Source organism: Leptonychotes weddellii, chromosome 4, assembly GCF_054177405.1.
Source record: "Leptonychotes weddellii isolate Sample4059 chromosome 4, ASM5417740v2, whole genome shotgun sequence".
NCBI lineage: Eukaryota > Metazoa > Chordata > Mammalia > Carnivora > Phocidae > Leptonychotes > Leptonychotes weddellii.
Genome location: NC_138372.1, coordinates 36,962,052 through 36,982,302, shown reverse-complemented (window position 1 = coordinate 36,982,302; position 20,251 = coordinate 36,962,052). Strand labels below are relative to the sequence as shown.

Here is a 20,251-nt window from a genome sequence, read left to right as displayed (position 1 = left end):
ATGCCCTTCAACAGATGAATGGATAAAGAAGATGTGGTCCATATATACAATGGAATATTACTCAGCCAACAGAAAGGATGAATACCCAACTTTTACATCAACATGGATGGGACTGGAGGAGATTATGCTAAGTGAAATAAGTCAAGCAGAGAAAGTCAATTATCATATGGTTTCACTTATTTGTGGAACATAAGGAATAGCATGGAGGACATTAGGACAAGGAAGGGAAAAATGAAGGGGGGGAATCGGAGGGAGTGATGAACCATGAAAGATGATGGACTCTGAGAAACAAACAGGGTTTTAGAGGGGAGGGGGGTGGGGGGATGGGGAGGGGGGTGGGGGAATGGGTATTAAGGGGGGCACGTACTGCATGGAGCACTGGGTGTTATACGAAAACAATGGATCATGGATCACCACATCAAAAACTAATGATGTATGGTGACTAACATAACATAATAAAAAAAAAAGATAAGGAGTACTAAGTAGAAATAAAGAAGTTCTGGCTTGCTACTTTTCCACTTTCTAATCCTGGGCAAAACATGTGGCCTTCTTTTATTTTCTCATCTATAACTTGCAGTTAACATATGAGCTCTTATGTTAGGCATTTACCTGCATTATTATCAATCCTTGTAATAGCCTTGCAAGATGATTATTATTTTTCCTAAAGTCACAGGGTTATTAATAAGCTGTGATTGAAAATTTTCAGTGTTGGCATTAAGATATTATTGTTCATCACTATATTTTATTTTTTAAAATATTTTATTTTTAAGTAATCTCTACACCCAACATGGAGCTTGAGCCTACAACCCCGAGATCAAGAGTTGCCCACTGATCCAGCCAGGCGCCCCCATCAATACATTTTAAAGATGCCCCTCTCCTGAAATACTTCGTAAACTACAGCCCCAAATTTCCTAAGTCAGTTTTAATTTACTTAAATTTTGATTAAGGTAAATGAAAAAAGGCAAAATAACTTAGATTATTTGAGTCCATTCAGAAAAAGATATTGGCATTGTAGGGCCTACTGTGAATTCTTTATATAATAAACAGCATAATGCATGTTATTTGCCTTAGAGTTGTAGACTATAAATTAACTGATACTTGTTTAGTCTTTTCCATCATATTTGTGGTTTCTGGTCAGACTTACACTTTACAATTTACAGTAATGCTATAAAAAAGCCAAGTATGATTTCATGTTTTTAAAGAATTTTACAAAACTGTAGACGTACTTTGTTGTGTGAAGTACTATGATGCCTGGGAGCAGGAGCTATATATTTTACCCATAGTATTTCCAGACACTGCTTAGCACATGGTAAATACTCAAATACTTTTGGTAGCGTTTTTTTTTTTTTCCTGTTTATTGTCCCCTAAAAGTCTTGTGTAAAAATTAGTATGTAATGAAATTCCCATGAAGATGTGTTAAATGTTTGCTCCCTCTTGTGGTTATAAAGGAGAATGTAAGTTCTTACAATGAAATCTGTTCTCTAGTTTTTGTTGTTAAAAGATGTGTGTAAAAATTACCAAATAGTGTGTAAAATTTACCAGAATTTTTCTCTTTTTGGAGGGATATTAATCCATATACCTTTATCAACTCAATAAATTTTTTTATTTCACACTCATAAGACATGCAGAATTCATGCTCAAGTATAATTTTTTTAATGTCCAGGATAGTTTATATACTGTTAATTCAAGTCAGAACTTACTAGCACTTTTGGGCACACATTTTCTGCTTTCCTGCATATAAATTATATGAACAGTGAAATAACTTTTTGTGTTTTGAGAACTATATTAGTTTTAGATATATATGAGAATATTATTGAGAGTATTGTTTCCTAATGGTGTTAAACATTCCTTGTTTTGATCAAAGTAAAAACAAAGCCTAATTTTTTTGCCTTCACAGCTTTTAAATTCAGAACACCTGACCAGTTTTTTTTAAATGCATAATATTTTTATTCTAAATAATTAATGCAACTAAGACTATAAGCAGCTGGGCCTTGGGAATGCTTTGACATGTAGAAAAATCTTTTTAACACATGTCTATATATATCCTTGACATTCTTTTCTTTATATACTTAACAGACTTCCAGATTACTTTGTTAGACCTCTTCATTTTGTTTACTTCTGTCATTAATAGAAGTTGACTTTCCTTTTGAGACTATTTTTGGAATAGAAACAATATTTTTACCATTTCAGAAGAATTGTACGGTATGTGCCAAAGACAAATAGCATGCAATAAATGTGCACTGTAAAGTGATGTTGTGCTCTCAGCAGGGCTCACTTACTAGACAGGTGACTTGCTCCTGAAACCAGTCTAGCTGTGATCATGATCTAGATCCTCACCTCAGCAAAATCACAACTATCTGTCATTAATTGAAGCAAACAAAAAACAAACAAAATGTTGTGGTATATACTCACATAGCAAAGAATACAAATCATAAAAGATTCATGAACTTGCACAAAATGAATACATCCATGAAACCAACGCTCAGGTTAAGAAAACAATATAAAGTACAACTTCAGAAGCCTTCTAGTCATTATCCCCTCATGCTCTAGGATAACCCCAGTACTTTGAATCTAACATATATATTAGTTTTGCATGTTTTTAAACATTACATGCAGGAATTTTTTTAAACCATTTGTAAGTGTAGAATTCAGTGGCATTAAGTACATTCACATTGTGCACCATCACCACCATCTATCTAGAATTTTTACATTTTTAAAAATATTTTATTTATTAGAGAGAGAGAGCGAGCACAAGTGGGGGGGTGTGGGGGGGCAGAGGGAGAGAGAGAGAGAATCAGACTCCCTGCTGAGCAGGGAGCCCGACATGGGGCTCGATCCCAGGACCCTGAGCTGAAGGCAGATGCTCAACCGGCTGAGCTACCCACATGCCCCAAAATTTTCCATTTTCTTGAATTAAAATTCTGTAACAATTAAACATTAACTCTTCATACCCCTCTTCTTCTAGTCCCTGGCAACCACCATTCTACTTTTTGTCTCTAATGGATCTGACTCTTCTAGGTACCTCATATAAGTGGAATCGTAATATTTGTCCTTTTGTGTCTGGCTTATATTACTTAGTATAATGACCTCAAGGTTTATCCATGTTGTAAGCATATGTCAGAATTTCCTGCCTTCTTAAGACTGAATAATCTGTTGTTTGCATATGCCACATTTTGTTTATCCATTCATCTGTCAGTGGACATTTGGGTGATTTCCACCTTTTGGCTATTGTGAACAGTGCATCTGTGAACATGAATGTACAAATAACTATTCAAGTTCTGCTTTCAGTTCTTTTGGGTATACCCAAAAGTGGAATTGCTGGATCAAATGGCAGTTTTATGTTTAATTTTTTGAGGATGTGGTAGACTTTTTCATGTGCTTATTTTTTATTTTGTGACCTTATTAATTTATCAATGTAAGAGGTTTTTCTTTTTCTTTTATTTTTTTAAAAGATTTTATTTATTTATTTGACAGAGAGATAGAACAAGTAGGCAGAGAGGCAGGCAGAGGGAGAGGGAGAAGCAGGCTCCCTGCTGAGCAGGGAGCCCGATGCGGGGCTTGATCCCAGGACCCTGAGATCATGACCCGAGCCAAAGGCAGCTGCTTAACCGACTGAGCCACCCAGGCGCCCCGAGGTTTTTCTTTTTAAAGAATGCAGAGGATGTTCTACATACAGTCATTTATCTGTGATAAAAGATATCTTTACTTCTTTAGCACTTACAGCCTTTTTCTTGCTTTATCACATTGGTTAGGTAGGATCTCCCATATATGTTGAATAGAAGTAGTGATAGCAAACATCCTTACCTTGTTCCCAATCTTAGGAAGAAAGTTTTGGTCTTTCACTATTAAGTATAGTGTTAGTGTAGGTTTTTTATAGATTTCTTTCATCAAGTTGAGGAATTTTCTTTTGTTCCTAGTTTGCTAAAATTTTTTTTATTACGAGTGAGTGTTAAATATTGTCAGATATATTTTTTTTAAGTTTATTTATTTATTTTTAGTAATCTCTGCAACCAACGTAGGGCTTGAACTCATGACCCTGAGATCAAGAGTCACATGCTTTTCCAACTGAACCGTATAGATTCTTTCCATTATTTTGTTATTATGGTCAGTTACACTGATTTCCTCATGTTAAATCATATTTGCATTGCTGGAAGAAACCCCACTTGGTCATTGGTCATGATGTGTTATCCTTTTTATAATATATATATATTATAAACATGTATTATTATATACATACACATATATACATATATTTTTGGACTTTTGCATCTGTATTTGTGAGGAAAATTAGTCCAGATCTGGAGAAATTATGGACCTATCTCCTGCTCCATGTCAGTGAGGTAAGTCAGTAGATCAGTGATAGTCTGTATGAGCTACAGTAGCACTGTGTGCCATATCTAGACTTTTTGAAGGCGGTAAAGCCTGCTGCTTCTCATCTGCCTTCTAAATCTTGCACAGATTTTTTAAAAATTAGGGCCACTCCTGACTTGAAACTACTCAGGGAAGAAATTTTTAGAAATGTAGTTTCAGCTTAGATAAATCTGAGATCATCTTGGCCATACTTCCTATACCTTTTTGGTTTTTTTTCTTGTTGTTCTAGAGATTAAAATATAAATGGCTTACTCTACCACAATGTGTCTTGAATTATATACCACTTCATGTATAATAGTGTAAGAACTTTATAAGGGTATACTTCTATTTTTCTGTCCCAGTCTTTGTTTTATTCTTGTCATGTATTTTACTTCTACATGTTATAAACCTCATAATTTATTGCCGTTATTTTTGCTTTAAAGAGTTAATTGTCTTTTAAAGAATCTAAGAAACAAGAATTATCATGTATTTACCCACATATTTACCATTTTTGGCAATTTGTGTACATTAAAGTTTCCATCTGATATCACTTCCCTTCAGCATGAAAAACTTTTTACTGTTTCTTGTATGCAAGAAAGATCCATTGGTGAGAAGTTTCCTCAGCTTTTGTTTATCTGAATATTTCTTTATTTTGCCTTTTCACTGTATATTTTTTATTGAGGAATTAGATGTAGTGGTAAACCATGTTGGGTATATAAATACATTTTGGCAAAGTATGAAAATCATTAGGGAAATCAAGTTTCTCTTATCTCATAATTTTATTACTCTGCTTTTTTAATAAGTAAAAGTCCATTTCTTTGGATGTTTATAACTTAAAAATGTTAATTTATGTGAAATTCACATTCAGTGGCATGCACTTATCTTAAGCAATTTGATGTTTTTATAGCTGTATATACTCCTTTAACCATCACCCTAACAAAGATAGAGAATATTCTGATTGTTCCAGAAAGATTCCCTCATGTTTACTCCAGTCAGTCCCCATGCCTCATAGGGAATCACTGTTCTGATTTCTGTCATTGTAAATTAGTTTTGCCTTTTATTGGATTTCTTTCCCTCAACATAATTCTTTTGTGTTTCATCCATATTTTCATAGATATGTAGTTTAAAAAATTGCTGAGTAGTATTCCGTTTCCCCAATAAAGATAGAGTACATTTTTATTGCTCCAGAAAGGTTCCCTCAAGTTGTCATCTTTTTTTTCTTATTTTGAGAGAGAGTGGGTGCATGAGCAGGGGGAGTGGCAGAGGGAGAGGGAAAGAGAGAATCTTAAGCAGACTTCCCACTGAGCATGGAGCCTAATGTGGGGACCCTGAGATCATGACTTGAGCCGAAATAAGAGTTGGATGCTTAACTGAGCCACCCTGGTGCCCCCCCTCAAGGTGTCTTCTAATCAATCCCCATGCTTCCTGGAAAATCACAGGTCTGATTTCTATCACTATAGATTAGCTTGCTTGTTATTGGACCTCGTATAAATGAGATCATATAGCATGCAGTCTTAATCTGACTTCTTTCACTCAAATGAATGCTTTTGAAGGTCATCTGATAATATGTATTATGAATATTTTCTTTCAGTCTGTGTCTTGCCATTTTATTTTATCTTAGAGCTTGTGTTTCTGAGGTCTTGTGCTCTGGCTGATCCTGAAGCGTAATTTTTATATTGTAAGACTGCCAAAAATTATGCTCTTTTATTTTTTACTAATGTTTTTAGCTTTCTAACCTGTAGAAGCCTAGAATTTACTAAATGTTATTTCACAGAAAACTGGCATTATGTTTGAGGGCCCTCCAGATTTTCATAAATAGCACAATGAGGCACATAATAGTATAAGGTAGAGTAGAATTAAATGCAAAATGATTGTTATAGACAGAATCATAAAAGAACAGAAAAGGAAGAATTGAATTTTTAAAGGGCTTCATATATGAGGGACTTTAAACCTTAAAGGCTTAAAATCCAAGTTACCTTTTGGCTTTTTCTCTCACATATCAAAATGGAATGTGTTTAAATCCTAAGTAAATCTTTCAGGCTTTTTATTTTGAAGCCCTAATTTTAGTAGTTTTGGAAAAGCAGTTTACCTGTGGCCTAAGTGTGAAAAATTGATGGTGGACAATTTGAGACTAGCAGTAATTCACTCTGCTTATTATCATTTGCTTATTTAGGGGGAAATTTTGCTTATATCAAAAAGTGCTTTTTATTGGCCTATATAATTTTGTATACTTATTTATATGCCTGTGGTATCATAAGCAAAATTCTGTTTGGTATACTTGAAAGTGAATGAAGAAAAAAAGATCTAACTTTAAGATTCTGCTAAAATTGAATCATAGTTGTAAATGCAAGGTTTGGATATTTTTATGAAATGTGACTCAAATAATGAGAGAGATTGGCCGATTTATCCCAATTCTGTGGTTTGGTTCTTTGCTCTGCAGACTTAAATATTATTTGTTCTTTTTTTTTTTTTAAGATTTTATTTATTTATTTGACAGATAGCAAGAGCAGGAACACAAGCAGGGGGCGTGGGAGAGGGAGAAGCAGGCTTCCCGCTGAGCAGGGAGTCCGATGTGGAGCTCGATCTGAGGACCCCGGGATCATGACCCCAGCTGAAGGCAGACGCCCAATGACTGAGCCACCCAGGCGCCCCATGTTATTTGTTCTTTATCTGTTACCCATCAGTGATAATGTTCTGGGGAATTGGTTCGGAATAACAGCTTCACAGGAGGCAGATTTGTTAATTAGAATATTAATTTACAACAGGATAGACACTTTTACATTGACCACAGTACTTGTAATCATTATTCAGACATCCTCTTCCTGGTATTAGGATACCTGAGAAACCAGTTTGGTTATCAGAATATGGATTGGTAAGTAAGGAAGCAGAGCAGAACAAAGTACCTCGATTTGTTTGGAGGTTGGCTTACCCAGGCTATGCTAAGTCTAGGGAATTACTCTTGCTTTATTTCTAGTGTTGAGATACTCATACAATTAGTTCCATGAATACTATCTTTAGTATCTTTAAGATATCTTTATAGTAACTTTTTTGGTCAGTAATGGACAAATTCTTACTTTCTGATTCTTCTTTCCTTATACTTGGTGTACCTTTTTGTTGAGTTGAAGTGGCTTACCTTTTTGTTATATTAATGTGATTAGTTTGATTGATACTTTTGCTGCTGACAGTTTATTCTTCTTGATGAAACTTGGGAACAACCCAAGTCTTCCTAAGACTGTGGTACAAATACTCTTCCTTTTTTATATTAACATCTTGACGAAATTTGCAGGGTTGTAGTGGAAAGACTGATCACTTTGATGTTCTGGCTCTAGATTCAGATTCTGGTTCTGCTACTGAGTAGCTGAGCAACTTGGTAATGCTGTTTGATCTCTTTGAGCTTGTTTCCTCAGTAGTACTTAATTTTGTGAGGATGTTGAGAGGGTTATGAATTAATGTGTCTAAAATACTTGAACAGTGAGTGCATAAGAAATGTATTTCTATGAAATTCATCCATCCATTTATCCTTTCAACAACTATTAATTGACTGATTTATTATGTGCCAGGCAATTTGCTATGCACAGGGGTTACAACACTGACCATGATGGTCAGTGATCTGTGCATTTTTGGCATTTACAGTCTAGTGGGGGGTAGAGGCACATAAACCAGCAATTGTAGTACTATGTGATAAGTGCTATACTAGGTGGTAGAAGCATATTTATAAGTGTTTTTAGAGATACCTTAAAAAATGCAGTGTCATAATAATAAAGACTTTTCAAGACCTGAGTTCCCCAACTTACTAGCAGTGCCTGGTTCATTTTTGTGAATTGAATGCATGTACAACTTATATGAAGGAGATGTTTGTATGAAAGATAGATACTGAATTGATACAATTCAATTTTGGTGGAGCTTCTACATTTTGAGATTTTTTAAAGAAAAATTTAAAGTTTTAAGAAAAACTTTCGGGCGCCTGGGTGGCTCAGTTGGTTAAGTGACTGCCTTCAGCTCAGGTCATGATCCCAGGGTCCTGGGATCGAGTCCCACATCGGGTTCCCTGCTCTGCGGGAAGCCTGCTTCTCCCTCTCCCACTCCCCCTGCTTGTGTTCCCTCTCTCGCTGTGTCTCTCTCTGTCAAATAAATAAATAAAATCTTTAAAAAAAAAAAACTTTCAAAGAAAAGTTATTTAAGAAACTGAAACTGGGTCAATGATTGTTAGTATTTCCTAATATCAGACTGTTTTGTGATAAAATGTGTGTGCATCTGCACTGTGGTACTGTTTGGCATTTATTTGCATTGACCAATTTGTGAGTAGATTACATTAGTACAGAATCATATGGCAGCTTATTTTGGGAAATAGTAGAGACGTGCTTTATTTTTCTTAGTACACATACATTGTCAATAAAAGCATCTATGTAGGTTGTTCTAATCAGACTAATGATGTTAAAAAGAACAATAACAGAAAAGCAATGCTTGGTAAAATTTAAAATAGTATAATTTAGTAGCCCTGATTTTCATTTTTACTTTTTTAGGTATGTATGTGTGTATGTATGTATATAGGTAAGTAAGCAAGCCTCTACGCCCAACGTGGGCTTGAACTCATGACCCTGAGATCAAGAGTTGCATGCTTTATGACTGAGCCAGCCAGGTACCCCAGTAGTCCTTTTTAACAATAGGAAAACTTTTGCACTGAGTTGAAGTGGCTTACCTGAAAATATCCAGCTGGGGATTAGGAGGTAGGCAATGCTCTGTTTTCATTGTGCTGGTGGTTCTCAAACTTTAATCAGTATAAGAATCACCTGAGGTGGTTAGTAAACTAGAGCCCTACTTCCAGAAAGTCTGATTCAGTCGTGCAAGGCAGAGTCTAAAAACCAGTGTTTTTAATAAGCATCCCAGGTAAACCTGATGCAGGAGTGATAACACTTTTATCTACTATGCTGCCCCCTGTGCTGTGATAGAGACCTGTAATGTTGCTGCTCAAGGCCTCTCTCCTCTTTCTGAAGTTGATGACCTTCTTGAAATCAAATTGTCCTTACCATTGTAGCACTGACAGTAATAGTCTGCTCTGTGTTGTGCTCCAGTCCTCTAAGTGCTCTGCTTTTGAGTATCCCTTGGATATATCTGATTTTTCTCATAATGTGAAGACAACTCATCTATTACTCTTCTTTCATTTTCCACAATTCTTAATTAAAAATTTATGTTTTAATAAAAATGAATTAATTTTAGTTTCCTAGCATGACTGCTCTTACCCTGTTTTATCTCTTCTTTCCACTTCCTCTCTTCTTCTCTACCTCTTCCTTCCTCCCATCACTCCTGTTATGTTTCTCTGACCCAGCTATGAGCTTCTTAAGCCTGGAATAGAATCGGTGCTTAATAAATATAATGAATAAGTGAATAATAAGTCTTGTATTTTCTAAATATTATTAGTTCATATATGAGTTTCATGGTTGTTTTACCCACTCATGGGAATAGATTTTTCTTAAGAAAAGCAAGATAATAATAAAGGTAAAATTCAGGGTAATAGTTAACTTAGTGGAAAAAGGAAAGTGATTAGGAAGTAGCACTCTGAAGGCTTCGAGGCTACTAATGATGATGTAATTTTTTAGTTGGTTGGTGGGTGCATTAGTATCAGTAGGTATTTAGAAACTGGCTATTCATCTTTGCTCAAATAGGGAAGAGTGAAATATAAACTATTAGAACCATTTGTAATGTAAGTGGGACCGTCTGTGTATTTGGGATGGTAGACTCTAAAATGAAATCCACTGGGAGATTTGAAAAGTTGGCTTCAGTGAGATTGGTAGGAAACTCTCAGCACAACTAAGCAATACCAAAGGCTTAAATAAATGGCTTTTTTTTTTTTTTTTGGTTTTGGTTTTGGTTTTGGTTTTTTGTCAGGTGAAAGAGCAGAGGGAGAGGCAGAAGGAAAATTCTTAAGCAGGCTGCATACCCAGAGTCAGTTACTAGGCGCTGTTACTCTATCTTTGAGAATCCTTTAAACATCTTTTGTTGTTAAATAAAGTATTTACATGGTTACAAAGTGAAATTTACGCGCATCAGAGTATAGTCAAAGAAGTCTAACTTCTTTTCCCTTTTGCCTTTTCCTCCTTTTTTAACATTAAAAAGTCCTTTATTTTCCCATTGAAAAAAGTAAAAGTGAGTATGTTTATATTTTTATATTCTTATCAGTCTTAAATAAATGATAGTACAGTACACCACCTTTTCTATAGCTTTTTTTTTTCACTCAAGGGTATATTCTGGAAGTCTCTTCATTGTAATATATAGAACAGTTGCTCATTCCTTTTTATAATTGTATAGTACTGCTACAGTATTATTTAATTTTTTTTATTTTTTTTTAAGTTTATTTACTTAAGTAATATCTAGCCTCAGCATGGGGCTTGAATTCATGACCCTGAGATCAAGAGCTGTATTAAGGAGGGGACGTACTAAATGGAGCACTGGGTGTTATACGCAAACAATGAATCATGGAACACTACATCAAAAACTAATGATGTGATGTATGGTGATTAACGTAACATTAAAAAAAAAAAGTTGTAAGCTCTTCCGACTGAGCCAGCCAGGTGGCCTGCTAGAGTATTTTTTAAAATGTAAATCCTAAATAGTATTTCATTCCAAACTGATGCTATTGTTGAACAGCAAACCACCCTAAATTCAGTGGCTTAAAACAGTTACTTACTTTCATTCAGGCATTTGCTGTGAGTTGACTGATCTAGGCTGTTTGTGTGGGTCGCTCTCCTTCATGTTTGAGGTCTTATTGGACTATCTCCTGAGCAGGTTGGAGCTCAGATATGTTACATGCATATTCATTCTGTCATCCTCTTAAGGGACTACAGATAACCCAGTGATTATCTGGGTTCACATCTGTGATGAATACAGATATAGGAGGGCAAGCAGAAACTCTTAAAGGCCTAAGTTCAGAATTGTCATAATGCCACTTTCAATCATATTTCAAAATCAAGTCATAGATACAAGCCCCAAAGTTACCTTTTTTTTTTTTAAAGATTATATTTATTTATTTGAGAGAGAGAGAGAGCATAGGGGAGGCAGAGGGAGAGGGACAAGCAGGCTCCCCACTCAGAGGGCCCGACATGGCGCTCGATCCAGGACGCTGGGATCATGACCTGAGCTGAAGGCAGACGCTTAACCGACTGAGCCACCCAGGCATCCCTCAAAGTTATCTTCTTTTTTTTTTTTTAAAAGATTTTATTTATTTATTTGAGAGAGAGAATGAGAGAGCACATGAGAGGGGGGAGGGTCAGAGGGAGAAGCAGACTCCCTGCTGAGCAGGGAGCCCGATGCGGGCCTCGATCCAGGGACTCCAGGATCATGACCTGAGCCGAAGGCAGTCGCCTAACCAACTGAGCCACCCAGGCGCCCAAAGTTACCTTCTTAATGTTGGTCTTACTTGGCCACTCTATCAGAAATTTCAATCCCTTCCCAGTGTTTCATATCCCCCCTCCCTGCTGTAATCCTTAATTTATTATTATCTTAAATATGTGTGTATTTAAAATACTTAAATCTTGTTTATTGTCTGTATCGCCCCTTTACAATGCATGTGTAATGAGAGCAACATTTTCTATATTTTTATTCACTGTATATCCTGAACCTAGAACACAGTTGATGCTCAATAAATATTTGTTGAATGAATAAATGAAGGCATGAAGTGAAATAAGACCTGTCCTTCATTAGTTTTTTTTTCTTATACTACCCTTTCTTGTTGTTGTCGAGGTATACTTCTATAAGATAAAATGCACAGATCTTAATAGTACAGTTTTATAAATGTCAATAAAAGTATATTCATGAAATCATAACTCCAGTTAAGATGTAGAACATTCCTGTCACTTTAAAAGGCTTCCTCATGTCCTTTCCTGTCATTTCTCCAACCTCTAGAGGCAATTGCTATTCTCATTTCTGTTTCCATAGATAAGTTTTTCGTACTTTAGAATATCATGTATATGGAATCATATAGCATATATGTTTTTCTTATTTCCTATTCTCACTCAATGTTTTTGAGATTTATCCATGTTGATGTATGAATCAGAAATGCATTCCTTTTTACTACTGAGTAGTATTCTATTGTACAAATACATCACAATTTATTCATTTGTTGATGGATATTTGGGTTGGTTCCTTTTTTGACTATTATGGATAAAGCTGATATTAACATTCTTATATAAATCTTTTTGTGGATATTCATTTTATGAAGGTTTTTATTTCTCTTGAATAAATACTTAGAAGTGGAATTGCTGGGTCATAAGGTAATGTATTAACTGTTTAAGAAAGTGCCTAATGGTTATTCAAAGTGGTTTACCATTTAAAATTCTCCCAACAATGTATGAAACATACCAGTTAAAGTTTTTTGTTTTATTTTACTTTGAAAGTTTGTTGATTTATAAGTATTCTTCCTAAGAGGCAGTATGGTAGGGAGAAAGAATAAAGACTCTAGAATTAGTCTGTGGAAAAATGTTTTAAGTATTAAAGCAGTCTTGCTGTCTGAGAACCATTCTCCATATACATATGTATGTGGAGAATATATATACAAATATGCATGTGTGCGTGCGCGTGTATGTGTGTATGCCTCAATATCTCAGACAGAACTCTAGGTGCAGTTTTTTCCTCTGTGCAGTATTTACCTAATTTATGAGGATTAGAATTAGCATGTAGTTTACCGGTTTGAGATGGTGACATAAGAGGCTCAACTCAGCTATTCTCATGGACACAGCAAGTCTACAGCCACATATGGAAACATTCCCTTTGAAAGAAATACGGAAACAAGCTGAGTGACTCCTACTCATTGGGTAAATGAGATAAAATTCATCAAAAAAGATGAGGAGAGGCTGAGAAACAATCTTACCATAAAAACCAACTCCTGGTTAGCAACATACCTGGGAGGGAAGGAACAACTCCCAGCTTCTTCCTGAAAAGAAAAGGTTTTGGATCCCACATCTGGTGCCCCGACTTCTAAGACTTCCATTTGAGGGATGTGCCCCCAAAACATCCTGCTTTGAAAGAAAATAGGGCTTGTGTTCATGAGACCCACAAGGCTATAGTGAACTCAGAGGCAGCTCTTGAAGGGCTTTTGTTGACTTAACTGTAGCTAACCCCCCAGGGCCAAGCACACAGGTAGCAGACTGAAACGTACCCAGTCTTTCCATGAAAGAGCCCCTCTTAAAAGCTTCAGTCTGGGGGGCAGGCTTCTAATTTAAGACCTATTTAGGGGCCAACTGCAATAGTCTCCAGAGACCACAGAGGCTAGCAGGCACCATCTTCCTGCTCATCCTCTGCCTTGCACCAGGTCTTCACTATCTCAGAAAGGAGCTCACGCACGCATCTGGCACCAGGGTTTTTGCAGCTACTGACCAGGGATGCCCCTTGATTGCCTGGCTCTTGTGGCCAGCATGGCTTACATTCATGAGTACACAGGACTGTAACAAACAGAAACAGTTTTTAACCAGCAATCCTCCAGGGCACGTACAGAGGCAGCAGGCAGAAATGCCTAGACTTTTTGTGAAAGAGGCCTATTTGCATATTATAGTACTGCAGTCTGAGGGGGAGGCTTTTATTTTAACACAAATCAAGGAGCCAACTGCATTACTCTTCAGAGAATGGGGAGGCTGATGGGTGCCATCTTCACGCTTACTCTCTGCCTTGTGCCATATCACTGGTGGATCCACGAAAGGAGCTTGTGCACACATCTGGCAGCCCAGCTTTTGTGGCTGTTGTCCAGGGAGACGTATGATGATAGCCTGGTTCTGGTGGCCAGCAGGGCTTGTGTTCATGGGTTCATTGGGAAGGTAGCAAAGAAACAGTTCTTAAGTGGCTGTCACCCCAGTGCGGACAGATATACCCATCCCCAATCTTTTCGTGAAAGAGATATATTTACTCAATTCAATAGCTGCTGCCTGAAGATCCAGCTCTTAATCAGCCTACATCTAGCTGCTGAGATCCTCCCCTTTGAGATACTGACAGTTTTTGGCACACCTTCAACTACTGGGAGCCATTAAGAACAAAAAAGTGTGCTTGGATGATCATAAAAGTTTGAGAGACAACCAAGAGCTATGGCGGGATTGAAAGATAAAGTTCATCTCCTACATAAGACCACTACATCAAGACTGGAAAGGGTAGCTGTTTCATCTAATGCTTAGCAACCGGCCCAGAGAGTCAAGGAAAATGAACAGAGTATATTCCAAGTGAAAGAAAATGGTAGAACCCCAGGAACAGATCTTAATGAAACAGAGATAAGTGATTTACCTGAAGAGTTCAAAAGAGGGGTGCCTGGGTGGGTGGCTCAGTTGATTAGGCATCTGCCTTCAGCTCAGGTCATGATCTCAGGGTCTTGGGATTGAGCCCTGTGTTGTTGGGTTCCCTGCTCAGCGGGGAGTCTGCTTCTCCCTCTCCCTTTGCCGCTCTCCCCAACTCATGTCCACGCATGCATGCGATCTCTCAAATAAATAAAATCTTTAAAAAATTTTTTTTAAAAAGTTCAAAATAACGGTCATAGAGATGCTCACTGAGGTCAGGACAGCAATGCATGGCAAAGTGAGGATTTCAACAAAGAGATAGAAAATACAATCAAGTACCAAAGAGATATCAAAAGAGCTAAAGAATACAACAATTGAACTGAAAAATTCAATAGAGGTATTCAGAAATGGACTAGATGAAGTAGAAGATAGCGAGCAGCAAACTTGAAGACAGGGCAGTGGATTCATCGAGAGGGTCAAAAAGGACAAAGAATGAAAAAGTGAAGATAAGGAACTTATGGGACAACATCAAATCAGTATTTACATTATGAGGCTTCTCAGAAAGAGAAGAGAGAGGAAGGGGCAGAAAACTTATTTGAAGAAATAGTGGCTAAAAGGGGCACCTAGGTAGCTCAGTTGGTTAGGCGTCTGCCTTCAGCTCGGGTCATGATCACAAGGTCCTGGGATCGAGTCCCACATCAGGCTCCCTGCTCAGTGGGGAGTCTGCTTCTCCCTCTCGCTCTGTTCCTCTCCCCTGCTTGTGCTCTCTCTCTCTTATTCTCTCTCCCCACCAAATAAATAAATAAAAAAATCTTAAAAAATACATAGTGGCTATAAACTTCCCAGACTTGGGGTGGGAAACAGACATCCAGACCCAGAGAGTTTTTTTTTTAAGATTTTTATTTATTTATTTGAGAGAGAGAGAATGAGAGACAGAGAGCACGAGAGGGAAGAGGGTCAGAGGGAGAAGCAGACCCCCCGCTGAGCAGGGAGCCCGATGTGGGACTTGATCCCGGGACTCCAGGATCATGACCTGAGCCGAAGGCAGTCGCTTAACCAACTGAGCCACCCAGGCGCCCCAGACCCAGAGAGTTTTAAATAAGTTAATCCAAAGAGACCCACACCAAGATACATAATAATCAGATTGCCAAAGTTAAAGATAAGGAGAGAATCTTAAAAGTGAAAAGGGAAAAACAACTTGTTATATACAAAAGACACCCCCCCTCCCCCATAGGACTGTAAGCAGATTTTTCAGCAGGTACTTTGTAGGCCAGAAGGGAGTGGCATGGTATATTCCAGGTGGTGAAAGAAAAATTGCCAACTAGTAATACTCTGCCTGGCATAACGTCAGAATTGAAGAAGAGATAAAGAGTTTCTCAGACAGCAAAAGCTGAAGGATTTCATCACCAATAGATTGGCCTTACAAGAAATGTTAAAGGAACTTCTTTTTTTCCCCCCCAGCATTGCCGTTTACTTTTTGGGGGAGAGGATAGGAGGAGGGCGGAGAGAAACAGTCCCAGGGAGTCTCCGGAGTGTATGAGACTGGTAATACAATGATGGGATGTGATGGAAGGTCCCCAGGATCCTTTTTGCTATTGGTTTCTAGACTTTGATGAAAATGATATGACACATGTGTAATTGGCTAGCATGTGGTATTCAGTAAACGTCAGTTGCCTTTTCTAGCCACGCTCTCCACAGGCTATACCTAGGTATCTCCATCCTTCCCGTTTCAGGGAATGAAGTTCGCCTACAGAATGAGGGAACAAGAAGTGCAGTACAGTTTGGGTAATGCAGTTGGCTAGCTGGCTTGGTGGCAGGGCCTCACTGTGTCCCCATCCTCCCCATGCAGCTCTGCCAGGATGGGGCCGAGAGTAGAGGTTCCCAAGAGGCTTCCCTGAGGCCTAACCAGCTTGTCTTAGAAGACTCCATGTGGAGGGCTATGGGCTGCAGCTCTTTAGTGTACAGTCCTCTCTTTTTGACGATGATAATTGTAGGGAAAGAAGTGGACACCGATGCTGATTTCGCAGGCAGTCTTCAGGGTCTCAACAGCCTTGCTGTGCTCAGTGTCTTGGAAATCCACGTTTCACAGCTAGGACTTTGTCCCCTTCCTGATGTCCAGTGTGCATCTGAGTCAGGAATCACCTTGGAGATAAAGATGCCTGGCTGGGAGGGCTTTCCTCCTCGGATATTAAATCCCAACTGAGTTCCAGGGGGCTTCTTCAGTGTGACAATTTGGGGCAGAAACTGGGTCAACTCATTGTTGTAGTCTGGGTGATAAACCCTCTCAAGAGGCAGAATCTATGCTGGGGGATTCTCATAGGCAGGCAGGAAGACCCAGGGGTAGTCATCATAAGGAATCTGGCTGTCCATCTCCAGCAACGCCCCATAGGCCTCAGGAACCTCAGGCTCCACTCCTAAAGGAACTTTTTAAAGCTGAAATGATAGTTAATTAGTACAGGAAAACATGAAAGCATAAATCTCACCAGTAAAGGTAAATATATGGTTAAATTCAGGATAATCTAATGTTGTAATGGTGGTGGATTAATCATTTATAAATCTAGTATGAAGATTAAAAAGACAAAAATAGTAAAAACAACTAGCAACAGTAGTTTTTTTGATGGAAACACAAGATTAAAAGATAAATTATGACATTAAAAACATAAAATGTAGGAGGGGAAAGAGTAAAAATGTAGAACTTTAGAATGCATTCAAACTTCAGTTGTTATCAACTTAAAGTAGACTGTTACAAATATGTTTTATGTAAGCCTCATGGTAACCATAAAGCACAAACTTATGGTAGATACACGAAAAATACAAAGGAATCTAAGTACACCACTAGAGAAGATCATCAAATCAAGAAGGAAGAGAGCAAGAGAAGAAGAAAGGAACAAAAGGATTACAAAATAGCCAGAAGACAATTAACAAAATGGCAGTAAGTCTGTACCTGAATAATTACTTTAAATGTAAATGGACTAAATTCTCCAATCAAAAGACAGTTGCTGAGTGGATACAAAAACAAGACCCAACTATATGCTGCCTACAAGAGACTCACTTCAGCTTTAGGGATACACACAGGCTGAAAGTGAAGGGACAGAAAAAGATATTCCATGCAAATGGAAACAGAAAGCCGGGGTATAGACTCCACGACAAAGACTTTAAGAAGACACAAAGAAGGTCATTATATAATGATAAAAGCATGAATCTGACAAGAGAATATAATATTTGTAGATACTCATCACCTAACATAGGGGCATCTAAATATATAATGCAAATATTAACAGGCCTAAAGGGAGAAATAGACAACAGTGCAATAATAGTAGGGGACTTTAATACCCTGCTTCATCAATGGATAGACTATTTAGACAAAATAAAGAAACATTGGCCTTTAAGGTTAACATATTAGACTAGATGGACCTAACAGACAGTACAGAACATTCCATCCAAAAAGCAACAAAATTTATATTCTTCTCAAGTGGACATGGAACATTTTCCAGGATAAATTACTTGGTTACAAATGTGTAGTAATTTTTTTGCCTTCTGACACACTCATCAGAGGAGTAGGGGAAAACCGAAAGAGCTCCATTCACAAGTGGTACGCACCATTATCTCCTAATTCTAAATCACTAGGTGAATAAAAAATAACTGTATAGCCTCCTCACCTTGTCAGATTCTTTCCACAACATACCATGTGGCAAATATGATAGCCTCATTTCTGTATGACTGAGAAATACTAAGTTTCTTTTGATAATCATTGGTTTAGTGTAATTACTAGAACCTCCAACAACAATAGCAGTAACAGAAAAAACAATATATGAAAGAGAAAGAATAGCCAAAATATGATTACCCTTGTATAAGCCCTGCCATCATCATGTCAAAATCAAATTAACTCACCAGGTGCTCCCTCTCTTTGGTGTCATAGGCCCTAAGATATGCCCTACTTTCTTCTTTGAGTAATAGCTATGATTGTAGTCTCATCCCTTGAGATTTTTCTCAGAAATAGGACAGGTCCTCAGTTACTATATATATTATACAGGTCTTTTTATAGCCCAGGTCCCATTAACCAGCATTATATCCTGAAGCATCTTGAAGCTAGAGTACTCCTGTTCAGTGGGAGTCCTCTAGGGAGGGGGTTCCAGTATGGTGGCTGAAGTCCCAGCTATCCACAGAGATGGTCATGCAACATACATGAAAATCACATTTCCTTACCTGTCAAAGAATGTAGATTCAGACTACCTCATACTCTTTTTGAGATTTGCCATCTTTTTTCTGCTTCTTTCTCCATTTTTAGCTGCATTACCGCTCTGGAGTAAAACAAGATCTCTATCTGTTGAGTAGCTTAGTAACAGTCAAACAAGATAATCTCAGTTGGCAATTGAAAGGGGAAAGAGAACTGGTTGGGAAAATTTAATTTGAGAAAACAGCATCTGAAACCACCATACTGTATACATAGAAAAAAGTTTATAATGTTGCATATACTAATTGTCAGGTGTCATGTATATTCTAAATACTGTAGAAGTTAGGAAGAGAGCTACATAATGATGGACAAATGATAGCTCATTCTTAAAGATAAGGTTAAGGAAGGAAGGGATAGACAATACAGATAGGAAAATCAAAATGGGAATCATAGGGTTCATATGTATGTCATATGTTGGGAGACAAAATTAACTGTAGTCAAGTGGAATAGGTTTGCAGAGGCCAGACTATAGATAGGCTTTGAATACTATGGAAGATTTTTCTTTTTTTCTTCCTTTTTTTTTTTTTTTTTAAGATTTTTTAAAAAAGATTTTATTTATTTGAGAGAGAGAGAGAGAGCCAGAGAGGGAGTATAATCAGAGGGGAGGCTCAGAGGAAGAAGCAGATTCCCTGCTGAGCAGGGAGCCTGATGCAGTGCTCGATCCCAGGACCTTGGGATTATGACCTGAGCTGAAGGCTTAACCAACTGAGCCACCCAGGCACCCCCATGGAATATTTTTCAATAGAAGAAGTGAAATGGTTAAAACAGTATTTTACGAAGATTAATCCGATATTGGTGGGTAGAATGGATGAAAAGAGGAAAATACAAAACACAAAGAGTACTATAACACTATCATAATATTTCAGATATTTGGTACTGAGAATCTAAATGAGTGTAGTGATATGGAGTGGAATAGATGTGAATTGAAAAAAAAATCCCTAAGAAACAGTGATCAAAATTAGGTGACTAAATAGGAAAGGGATTAGAAGTTTGAAGGAGTGACTGAAGATGATTAAAGTTTATGTCTGAATGAGTGGGAGAATGGTAGTTCTGTTACAGTAAACAAGGAAGCCTTTAAAATGTCTTTCATCTTAAATTTTCCTTAGGGTTCTTGTGATAGGAAGAATAATGGCTCCCTAACGATGTTCATATCCCAATCTCAAGAATTTATCAATGCGTTACCTTACATGACAAAAGCTACTTTGAAGATGATTAAGTTAAGGATGTTTAGATGGAGAAATTATGCTGCATTATCCAGATGGCCCCAATATAATCACAAGGGTCCTTCTAAGGGTTTGGCAAGAGGGTCAAATTTAGAGAGAAGGTGACTTGACAACAAAAGCAGAGAGATGAAAGGGTTTGTAATGCAAGACCAGGCTCCGAAGATTGAGGACAGCCTCCAGAAGCCTGTAGCTTC

At 37.6% G+C, this 20,251-nt stretch overlaps 1 protein-coding gene and 1 pseudogene across 2 annotated transcripts in view; one reads left to right on the top strand and one right to left on the bottom strand.

Moving 5' to 3' along the window:
- Positions 1–20,251, top strand: part of FAF1 (Fas associated factor 1) — a 466,200-nt gene that overhangs the window by 24,975 nt on the left and 420,974 nt on the right. The gene's annotated exons all lie outside the window — the stretch shown is intronic.
- On the bottom strand, positions 16,433–17,004 carry LOC102745855 (PDZ domain-containing protein 11 pseudogene; annotated as a pseudogene).